This window comes from Rhyacophila brunnea, unplaced genomic scaffold (assembly GCF_057557595.1).
Source record: "Rhyacophila brunnea isolate RB1 unplaced genomic scaffold, BYU_Rbru_1.0 scaffold_19, whole genome shotgun sequence".
Lineage (NCBI taxonomy): Eukaryota > Metazoa > Arthropoda > Insecta > Trichoptera > Rhyacophilidae > Rhyacophila > Rhyacophila brunnea.
Window position 1 is genome coordinate 20,619,662 of NW_028232848.1, and position 13,023 is coordinate 20,632,684.

Below are 13,023 nucleotides of genomic sequence, written 5' to 3' on the forward strand. Positions count from 1 at the left end.
GAACGTTGCCACGCTCTAATACCGCTATATCAAAATACTGACTTAAGTATCGATGTTACTTTTTTCACATCCCTAGATGTAACAGTTTTCAATAAAACACAATAAACCTTAGATAGTGGTATTTATCTTTATGCTTACAAAATAATGCTGTAGTATTAAATATGTAAATATTGTGATATAATATTTTAATGTATTTAAAAATAAATAAATACAACCTTAACATAATAAACATTGACATAATATTCTCGTTGTAAGATAATATAAGTGGTGTTCTAACTTCTGAATATTCTTCGACGTTATTGAGATTGTACCTACAACTGATCATATATCTAAAATAAAAATAAACACGTTGTTGGTTTTGGTCTCTATTCAATCATTTTCAAATATCAGTTTAAAAATAAATAAATATATTATTTAATTTACACTTTATTTACATTTAATTACATTTTATAGAAATGGTATGAGTGCGTGGCACCATTCACGCCAAAGGCTACTGCTATGTACTGATCGATTGAAGCTATAGTATGTTTGGGCGACGTTAAAATGCGGTCGTCAAACGCTACATCGATGCAGGTGTCAACGTAGGGTTTGCAGAGTGATGTGTAACGCCGGTTTGAGGTAAGACATGACATCAAGGCTCAATTTGAGCTGCAGGTAACATTATCATCATCATAAGTGGCCCAAAAACCCAGGGCAGGTTCTAGACTTCTCCGATAACTTCCTTCATATCGCCCTACCCTGGGCCATTCATTGTCCTCCATGTGTCTGCACCAGCCACTCAAGCATCTTGGTTGATACCGTCCAACCACCGGAGTGTGTAGCTGCCATTCGACCTCCGACCTTACAGTCAGATATCCAGGGTTACCCTCGGTAGTTGAGCACTGTCAATTCTAAGAAACATAACATAAATGAATAATGTAAGTACCGATAATAAAATGTGTAAAGAAATAAATAAATAATTACAAGATAAAATGAACTTTTCATATACAACGTTTTAAAATTTTCTGTTGAATCATATAAACTTGATTTGACTAGCTTAAACGATCAAAAAAAATTGTACTTTATATAAATAATACTGAAATGTCATTTTGATATGTCATACTGATTTCCATAGTAACGCACGTATATATTAATAATTTACTTGCTAGGACCCCAGACCCCTAGCAACCAATAATGGTGTCGAAATAACTTTTCATACAGAACAGAATTAACTGAAAATGAATTCAATTCTACTTAAAGATGGCTAAAAATATTTAAAAAATGCATTGGCATCGTGTTCTGATATATTCTAAAAGTTTCAAATGTCTAGCTAGTCGAGAAGTCAGTTAAAAATCGATTGCAAGATTTGTACCCGTCCAAGAACCACCGGACAAATAAGAATACGAGCTAAGAAAAACGTTGTAAAAATGGACAGGCACCTACATACCGAATCTTGATTTGTTTTACACCCCTAACAAATCAAATTCCCTTCCGGTATCAAGTATATAGAAGCCTTGAATAAAAGCTTCATCTTATTTGGTATACGTTTATTCATGCATGATGTTACCAATATAATAATGTATCAGTAAGATGTATGATAATGAATTTAAGATGAACAAAATATATATATATATATATATATTTTTTTTAAAATATTTTTCCAATGTCACTTTTGATAAAAAAAGTTTCACTTGAAACAGGAAGATGGAAAAGAGTCCCATTTTTGACCAACAAGTCAAACTAGATAATATATTTAACCTATTTCAGGAATATAGTAGCAACGTGTTTGGGGAGGTATAACGTAACCATGTGAAAACGCAGTTATTTTTTACTTCGGGGGACTTTAAAGCCACATCCCTTGCTCCCCGTTATCTGTATAAAATACTATGAGTATTTTTGTAATATTTATGTCTGAATGTAAAATCGTTACATACATATTATAAAAAATGTAGTGACCACGAGAAAACTTCTGTTTTTTTTAAAGCTTCCACATTGAAATCTCCTTTCACGGTTCCGTCTGCCTAGAAGAGAGATTCCCAACTTTTTTTGTTTAACGGCATAATTAAACATTTGAACCCCTACTTGGCTGATATACATTAACGTTATGCGGGATAAATTACAAAATGACCATGCTAAACGGTAGGTAATGATCTTATAAGTAGGTACGAGTACCTAAGTAGATAGTCGACCTTAAACAGATCCAAAATACCAATACTTATTTACTTATATATATATGTTACGCCGAATGTGCGAAATTGAATATTACATGAAATGGGCAAAATATTGCATAAATCATGAAAAATGCAAGCCCGTTGCCTTATTTATGAATTAGACAAAATATCTGGAGAGTGCGTGAATTCGGCAGTAATTTTTCTGCCTAGTTCATGTATTGGACAAATTAGATAGTAGCGCTACGGTGGTATTTTTTGCAACTAAACTAAATGTATCAAATGCTCATGCATTGGTCAAAATGTACATATATTATCTATGGTCAAAATAGATGATCGCGCTCCGGTGGTGTTTTTTGCAACTAAACAAATGTGTCAAATGTCATTGATTATAATATAAAAAATTACCAATCAATAACTACAATGACGTTCATATCCATTTAATATGCGCAAAAAAAATCTAGAACTTTAATATGATAACGGAAGAATTTTATTGAAAAGTATTTTCGCGATTTGATTCGTGCTTGGGTATCAAACGTGCAATGGTCGATTGAATGTTTGTGATAGTTTGTTGACACTTGATAGCTAACCTCAAAGTGGACATTCAGTTGAATAATTTAATTCAGAATTACAAAACCTAACCTAACCTAACCTAACCTAATAATAATAATATTATATTATGTCCAATTATAACTAATAAAACCGTCCGTATTAAATTTACTTTTTCTTCTGTCATGTTGACAGTTCAAGAATTCCATACCCTGGCGAATTCATGTACTCAGTAGAAAATTTACCTAATTCATGAATAAGGCAACAGGCTTGACTATTACATGAATTAGCCAAAATTTTGCCCATTTCATGTAATAGTCAATTTCGCACTTTCGGTGTAACATATACAATATTTTAGTGTCAGATTTTATCAAAATTCATTACGTACCTACCGTAGTTTCTCTGTTGCTATGTGTTTCTCTGTGTATGCATATGCAATCATTCAAATTAAAATTAGCACCTCTAAATTTTATATTTTTTTACGTAATTTACCATCAAAAGTAAAGTTGTATTTATTATTCGTATTGCATCCTTAATCTGCTGTCCTTTTGAAAAGAGTTAGTAAAAAATAATTAAATAGGTATATACTTACGTATGTATTCAATACTATATTATAAGAGTTTTTAACATAAATGAATTCTTCAATTTTTGTTCTTTCATAATTATTGCTGTTGAAAAATTATTCTTCCCAAGTAGAATTTGCACTTGGTCAATAATAACTATGATACGATATCTAAATCTAAATAAGCTTAACTTAATTAACCAAATAGGCACTCCATTGCTTAAATGCAGGTCACACGCTAATTTTTAGTATGTTAGCAAAAAGGTTTAAAGCTGTACCTAATTTTGGGCAAGCTTTTTTGAAATCTTGCGAAACTCGGTTGGAAATCACCGGACTAGTAGAAGGTAACCTGAAGACAAAGGGTTACAATACTTTCCTATTTAATAAAGCGAACGCCCCTTTTGTATTTATTGAACTTCGATAAGACGGAGTCGTGTTCAGTTAGGAAAATCCATCGTTAGCCTAATGAAAATCTGTCAGAAAATTTTCAAATAACCAAGACTCGCAGAATGATTCCGCTTAATAGAAGGAATTTCGGACGGCCCCCTTCATTCCGGGCCTGCTTTGTGGTATATGGCCCGCGGGCGTCTGACCCGCTGTCCCGATCCGGTCGTAAATCATTGTCACCGCGGCCCGCTCCATTCTGCTGTCATGCTCGACGCATGTTGCCCGAATGCCTACACAAACGAATGGTCACATTACTCTAAATGCCTAACGTCATAATTGGTCCCCTGAATTCTTGTACGGGGGCAATTAGGTACTATTATAATGTTATAATCATAACGTATCGGTTTATTTCGTTAATTTCATCATCCAGCTGCAGATAAAAACGATTTTCCGAGATATCGTCGATATGCATGACTAAGACGCAAGAACAGAAGGAGTGGAAGATACAGGGAGGCCTATGTAATTTTAATAGATTCCCAAGACCCAAATATACGACGACGTATCCCTCATCTTTCTGTTTCTGCATAACGCATTGGTACTGGGTTGATGATTAATTAAATCGATGTTTATTGGATTATAAGATTGGATGACATCCAAGATTTAAGAATGTAAAATTCGTCATTGGACATAATTTAAAATAAATACAAGATAAAAAGAACTTTTTATATACAACGTTTTTAAATTTTCTGTTGAATTATTGTGCTCAATATGCTCAAATTTGTACTCGATATGAAGTAAATAAAAAACAAACAAACAAAAAAACAAATATAGAATACTGAAATGTCATTTTGACATTCCATTTTGATTTCCATAGTAACGCACGTATATATCAATAATTTAGTTGCTAGGACCACCCTCTTAGCAACCTATAATAGCTTTCACTTTTACGGATTTTTCTGAAATAACTTTCCATACAAAACAAAATTAACAATAAAATGAATTATGGCTAAAACTATTAAAATAATGCATTGGCATCGTGTTCTGATATGTTCTGAAAGTTTCAAATGTTTAGCTAGTCGGAAAGCTAGTTAAAAATCGAATGCAAGATTTTTACTGGACAAACAACCACCGGACAAATAAAAATACCAGTTAATAAATACGTTGTAAAAAAAAAATGGACTGGATGGGACTTAATAATTCTGTGTCCAGAAATTTGGACGTATGCATTTGGCTGTATTGAGATATTATTGTATCGGAAATAGATGGTTGTATAATTTTAGTCCGATATACGGCACGTAGGCCCTTAAATATTGCTGTTGTATTGCTATAGCCTCATAATTTTACGCCTCTGTGTTGTGTTAATCTGTCTGCTATGTATTTTATTATCAATACCAAGTATTAATAAGTAAACGCATAACGAACGTCTGCAATGCATTTGATAAAGTTTTGCTTCATCGCCCCATTGTTGCACGCCTCTTTCTTTTTATATTGTTTTGTGTTTTGATTTTCTTATCAATCTATAGTTATCATCGTGGAGTTGCTGCCGAAAGTTGATAAGTCAATAAATTTAGGTATTTATACTTAACAATGAATTATGTGTCTATAAATAAATATGTATTCTAGGAAAAACAATCAACGTCATCAGATATATAGAGCATGCACATATATAATAGCACAAAGAAATTAGTAATATGCCTGATTTAAGAAGACATAACTTAAAATTGCAATTACTCCATAACATGCTTTCAAAGCTTACCAACTTTTGGTAGTAACCCCAAGAAAATTACATTCTAATAAACCCAGTTAAAACATAAATAAGTGTTTATATTATGAAGATGATCCCGCCGTTCCACAACGGTTTAACATTATAAACAGTATAAATTGAAACGACTCAAGTGCCTCAAATTAATCATGCTTTTGGCATGACAATCGTAAAAATCTTGAAGAAGAAGAATTCGTAAAAAACGGAATAAAAATATTGTATTTTTTTGTGAGAGATAGGGGAGAAAAGTATTTGTATTGGAAATGTACGAATAAACGTTTATTTATTTACAAGAGCGCCACGGGGAAACAATCTTTGATAGACAAGCTACTTAAAAAATACGACAGCCAGTGACGAATACATTGAAAAAGACTTTTGGGAATCAACTTATTCATGATGTGAAATTTGTGAATGCACACTTTTACAAACACTGATACTTACCAATACATACTTATCTTTTGAAAAAGATATAACGGTGATGTTATACTGTTTTTGAAACAAAGCTTTGGGAATTAAACTTTTAGAATTAGTTGATAGCCAAACACTGTATATTTGCATTCTTTTGCATATTTAGTTGATAATTAATCAGCTTTAGTGTCGATGTAGCAATGTAATGTTATTTTAAAAATGCTTTATTGGTAGGTTTAATTTTTTTGATTGTGTATTCAAATAATATATAGAAGTGACATCAAGCTTTTGTTTGTTTATTCGGATAACATGTGGTTATAAGTATGATTGATAAAATGTGTAGGTACTATTTTTTTCGGATTCTTATAACCTACATCTGTCCAAAAATCTTCGCTAAATTGTTTATTATATCTACGGAAGTAAGCGTAAATGCTTATTTAGTATTTGTTTCTTATGAAAACCAGATCAAAATTAAAGGTTAGACCGACTTGACTTCCTTTGATACTCCGGAATATCCGGTGCCCAAAATATGATAGCTACTAACTGTTCACAATTTTCCGAGAAAATGCTTCCATATTTAAACGTACAAAATTATGTTCTCTCATTATATTTCTTAGATAGTAAGGGTAATTGATCCGTTTCACAAAATGAGTTTTCTTTGCGGCAAGTACACATTTTCTGGGCCAACAGAGTAATGAATGACTCGTCCAACCAGTGTGGTACGCATGATAATTTAATCATTTTCTATAAACCAATAGAATATATAGGTACGTTATAATATTTTTTATTATCATTAAGGGGTATTTTAAGATGTTGTATGTTTATATTGAGTAGCCATTCCAGATTAAAAATGTATAATTCTGATACTCTTTTAATACAAGACTTAAAAAACAAAAGAATGTCACTTGCACGTAACCTATGATTATGTGACAACCAAGGCTCACGTGCGCCGCGTAGGTTAAAATGGAGATTTCATGGTGTTTTCAAAGCATGATCCTGGATATTCCTTAAACGTCCTAGATAATCTATTTATATAATTTTGAAGCCTTATTATCCTTTATATTTGTTTTAAACATTTGATGACTGCATTAAGTATTTTTATTTCATAAAATAGTATTCTTTTAAACCTCTCGCTCTAATGTTTTAGAATATAGCAATATTTCAGTACATCCATGTGCAATGGTGTTAAGATTTTTTAGATTTATTAATTTTAAAACGCATTTACAAAACCATTAGTAAAATTAATTTTAAAATTATATAGTGAAATATTTACGATACAAATTATATTTTATAATCTCTGTGATCCCAAATTTGACAAAAATTAGGCATTTTATTATTCAAAAATTGGCACGATTAACACATTTGAAGATAATTCTAAAGATATTGATTATAATCTATGTCTTTGACCATTCAAATGTGATAAAACATCCTACGAATAATGATTGTTTATAATAGTTATTGACCTAAGAATAAAATTGTTATAGTAATAGTGGATTGGATTACGGATTTCTTCCGAAATAACTTTTCATGAAAAACAGAATTAACTGAAAATGAATTCAATTCTGCTTAAAGATGGCTAAAAGTATTAAAAATGCATTGGAATCGTGTTCTGGTATATTTTAAAAGTTTCAAATGTCTACTTAGTCGGGAAGTTAGTGAAAAATTGATTGCAAGATTTGTACTGGATAAACAACCACCGGACAAACAAGAATACGAGCTAAGAAAAACGTTGTAGAAATGGCATCACTCCACATTAATTCTATTAGCACATGATTGACTTATTATTATTGTTTACAGGTTGAGATCGAACTGTGAGTACGCCAGTGTTACCCATAGAAAATCCTACGGAGGTTAGGGTACTTTATTACGGCCATAAAAATACATCGAGCGGGTCTGGCTTATAAATCGGCGCATCCGAAACGACACAAAAATAATATAATAATACCAGTCGCTATACGTGGAAAATTGTTTTAGCCCCAGTTATGGAAACGTGCTACACTGGAGCTATATTAAGAATAATAATAAACAAAATTACTCATAATATACAAATTTAATTAATCAAGACAATTTATTACTTAGGTACATTGTTAGTTCTAATTATTAAACAATTCGTATATTCTGTCAAAACGTATTTTTATCTTATATTTTATCAATTTTATATTGTTTGATTCAGCGGTGAAGAATATGGACACAATGTGGTGCCTCCGAGAATACCCATTTCCCCACGAGAGGACGCCAGTATACAATAGCTTCACTATAAATAAATATAATATACTATATTATGCATACTAGGGTAGTTTGAAAAGTTTGTTAAGTTTCTATGACATGGCACAATAATGTATATAGAAAAAAATACTACCATGCATTATAAAATATTTATATTTGAAGAAGTTAAAGGTCGCTTAGATCAAAAACATTCGATCACGATGGCCGCACGGATTAAGCGTCGGCCTATAACGTTGTGAGTCTAATGTTCGAATCCTGGGTCTGGCAAGTACACATATTGTTCTTCGATTTGTGTATGAGCCAGAGTATGAACCTAATAGGTTGAGCAAGTGGCTGACATCAACTTCTCGTAAAAAAATCTTTCAATACAAACCTTCACTCTATGGAGGCCCATATTATGATCTTATTAGAATTCGACATGGTAAAATAAATAGTAATAAGATCAGAAACGAGACGATGTTCACAGGGACTCTAATATTTTTATTGTATTTGATAACAACTATTTATTTTTGAATAATGAATGATCACCAAGTAGATGTATTTGGGCAAGATTGTTGAGACCATGGGTATTCGTGAACGGGTACACAGTATGTTTTACCCAAAATTAGACATGAAATAATCGAAGAAAAAGTTTGCAGCACAAATAAGCACCGTCTCATAAATTGACCGTCGCAATGACGAAATTGTATTAATTGGTTTCTCATTCATTACCCAAATTATCCGGACCTGGTACAGCGCGACTTTTTTCTGTACATGAATTAATAAACATTGGTTTGTGGGAAGAATCATGATGTAATCCGTAACTGTGCATTGACTAATTGCTATTTTGCAAAGTTAGACGATAACCATTTATCAGATTGTATGAAAAATGTTAAAAAAGGAAAACTTTTTGTTCTAAAAATTTTTGACCGACTTATACTACTTATAATTATATACACTTGTCTTATGAAGTAGCAATAGAACAGATATTTTACTCTACGAGTGGATAACCGCTGGACAAATACAGTAAAGTAAAACACATATCCCCAGAATTCCAAAATGTTAAAATACGAAGAAAATCGTTATTAACGGTAGGATTTTTAAAAATTTTGCTCATAAGAATAAATAAATTATACATTTTATGATAATTCGTGATGAATTTTGATCTTTCATTATTTTTTTAGACAATTTGGCTAAAAAAGTTTTACGTGAGAAATCATTTTAGCCATTGCTTACAGAAAATGCTTGTCCTGCATTCTCCGCTCATTACACGCGATTCCCGTGGGTTTACCATCACTGCCGTTACAATACGAGAAAAGGTTTTTACAGCACGGTACCCGCAAAAAATACTTATACAGGTGTTTTTGATACGATACAAGAATATTTATAGTGGTCGTTATTTACTGATCGAGTTTATCGTTTTTTTGTTTTGTTTATGTTGCCAGGCCTATGAGTTTTTTTTTATTGTAATGGTTTACAACGTCGCTGACTGTATCAAAATATTTTAGGATATTTATTTTGATATTATTAGGATATCCAGAATATTTTTCATCAAGAATTCTTCGACAAAAATTGTTCCCGGGCACATTTCTTACTTTTAAAACTTTTTCGTCTGATTTCCTGTTTTTTTATTATTGCGACTGTTTTCAACACATAACAGATTAATTAGATATAAATGCAATAATTAACGCTATAGACCAAGATTGAAGCCGGATTTTGTTTATGACTTATTGACACTCAGCTCATAAAATGCGAGTAATGCCGCTGAAATGTCTTCAAATATTACCAATATTGAATGCATGATTCATTTACGCGACAAACTTTAATGCATACAGACGAATCTGATTGTGTTATACACTCCAAAATTATATCCAATTACAACCACACACATAAGGTTACGCATTTTCCATTATTTATGTGTTCACTGGCTTTCAATTATCGCTAATGGTATTTTTACGGATACATTTACACCTGTCAAGACTAGTTAAGGGTTGATAATCGATTTTATTTCTAAAATCTAACTTAACCATTGTTTTTGTGGTTTGCGAGGTATCCATCAAAATCATTATAGTAATAATAATTTTTAGTGGCCTAATAATCTAGGGTCTGTCCAAGCCTCCTCCAAGAATATCACCCATTTCTCCCTTTCCTATGTCAGTATCCACCAGGTGTCTATACTGGTTACTCTAGCATCCTTGTTGACACCACCCAACCTCCGAATCTGGGTGTCAAAGTTAGACTATCCAGTCTGGTATCCAGGATGCTCGTCGGCGGTTGGACACTACATAACTAATCCATCGGAGAATACCAAGTTTAATGAATGAGATACTATATTATTCTTGGAAGAAGTGGTAGAGCTTCGGATATGAGTGTCAAGTTAGATTACTGATAGATCGTATTTTTTTTGTGAACTTTAATTTCCAAATAAAACTTTTTCGAGTTCTGTGCTACGAATAACGAGTTTTTCATTTCTAACATACATCATCATCACCATCTGTCATTCCTACATCTACCCAATGGTCGATGATTGTTCGATCACTGGTCAATGACTGGTCGGTGACTGATCGATGGCTGGTCGGTGACTGGTCGGCGACAGGTAAAAAATAATTATTCTCGATTTTCGGATATTTCGGACATCCTTTAAAATTTCTCATTTGTTGGTACAAAGTAAAAAACCATTTTTCGACAGCGAATTAATTAAGAAAGTATTTCTCACTGGTTCCGATACGAGGTTTAAATATTTTTTTAATATGCGAGAAATTATTCATCAAGATGTACAGTTATCTGATGACACAACTACTATTGGTCCTCCTTGTCGCGTAGCTTCGTAGACGCTCGGAAGTACTTAGGAGCTATGCTGATTCGTAGACACCGCGTTTCGCGAAGCGTAGACCGGAAGTGCTACGCTACAAACCAGTTTCATATAAATTTCATCAACCTTTAATTGCTGCAGCACACGGCACCCATACTTAAAAAAATAATTTCCGATTTTAATTTTTTTTTAAATTTACTAGAACTCAGGCCCGGATTTGGGAATAAAAATAATTATTGTCGATTTTTTTTTTACTCTTTCTTAAATTCGGACTGTGGACGGATGTGATGTTTCATCATACTGTGTATCGTGTGATTAACTTATTTGATAGTACCATAAAAGTTGATTTACTTTTTATTAACTATATCATGTTTGTGGACGTATTAAATAGGTTAAATTTATAATTGTATTTATCATTTTACTTTAATATCTACAAAGCACACACTTTCTTGTTATATTGGTTGTTATTTGTAATTATGTCATTTTTATAATTTGTATTTATTATGTATTATGGCGCATTGGCCAATCGCTGTAATATCGCATAAATAAAATTATTTAATATTATAAATGAAAATTATTAAAATAATGTATTGAATTGAAGTTTTTAAATTCACTTGCAGAGGCATTGTGATCACCCTTAATGTAAAGTTTGCAACATATAAAGAGTTAACAATCTTTTGATAATGCTCGTGAATCAATAATATTTACGATATTGATTTTATTTGAGTATATCGTCAGATGAATGAACAGTGAATGATATATTTTTTAGAAGAAAGGTTTTAGCTGTAGGAATGAGCCTAGGTATTTTTTTTATGAAAATGTGAATATTATTCGCAAAACTATTCGATGAACCCATCACTCCCCACTTAGGTCAAAGTAGATTTTCCGTATCACTGCTTTCAATATAGTAGAGAGTGGAAATCCCACGTGGTTTGAATTTGAAAATTGAACAATTTTCTAACAATACGTTACGACAATCATTCTCAAACTGTTAAGGAATATATGATACCCGGTTATTTATTTGAACATTTTGGAAATTGGAATATGATAAGAGTTAGTACCTTCATTTTGTAAATCGAAATATTAGGATTTGATATATATCAAGATGGAATTTTAGATAAATATGAAAATACTTCATTCATATTGAGTCATCGAGTTTTCATAGATGTAGAAAAGTAATTTAAGTATATTTGACGACGATTGTTCTTTATCCCTTTATCTTACTTTTTATTCACTAGTTGTCAGAAGCGTAACCCTTTAACATAATATTGATACTATGTAAAGATATCTTTTGTAGGACATGTGATTGAATCAATTCTTAAGATATTTTTATTATTAAGTTCCACCATCAGCAATTATCGTAGACATATATACATAATAAATATAACATACAGAGTAAATGGATACCTAAATGATTTTATTTATAATAAATGGGTAAATAAAGCATTAATAAATAAAAAATAAATTAGATTTAACAGGTATACACAGAAACCATTGGTATTATAATGTATATTTATAATATTACAATGGAAACTAACAATATAATAGTAACACGTAAATATAATATATACATAATTAGAAGATAAAAAGGACTTTTTATATAAAACGTTTTTAAATTTTCTATGAAATCATATAAACTTGACTTGACTAGTTTAAGCGATCAAAAAAATTTGTACTTGATAGAAATACTGAATAATGAAATTTCATTTCATATTGATTTCCATAGTAACGCACGTATATATTATTTATTAATAATTTAGTTGCTAGGACCCCTTAGCCACCAATAATGGTATCGAAATAATTTTTCATACAAAACAGAATTAATTGAAAATGAGATCAATTCTACTTAAAGGTGGCTAAAAGTATTAAAAAATGCATTGGCATCGTGTTCTGATATATTCTAAAAGTTTCAAATGTCTAGCTAGTCGAGAAGTGATTTGTAGAAGATTTGTACCAGACAAATAAGAATACGACCTAAGAAAAACGTTGTAATAGTAATAAAATATACGAGCTTAGAAAAAAATAATAAATACGCAGGTAAATCAAAGTCGCAAAGTTGTTTGTGGTTATGTCATAATATATGATTTTGAATGCCGACTGAATATAAACCATCGACGCGGAAAGATAATTAAGGAATTCAATGGATTGAGAAGCAACCAAGAGTGCCTACGAAATATGATAGTAGTCGTCA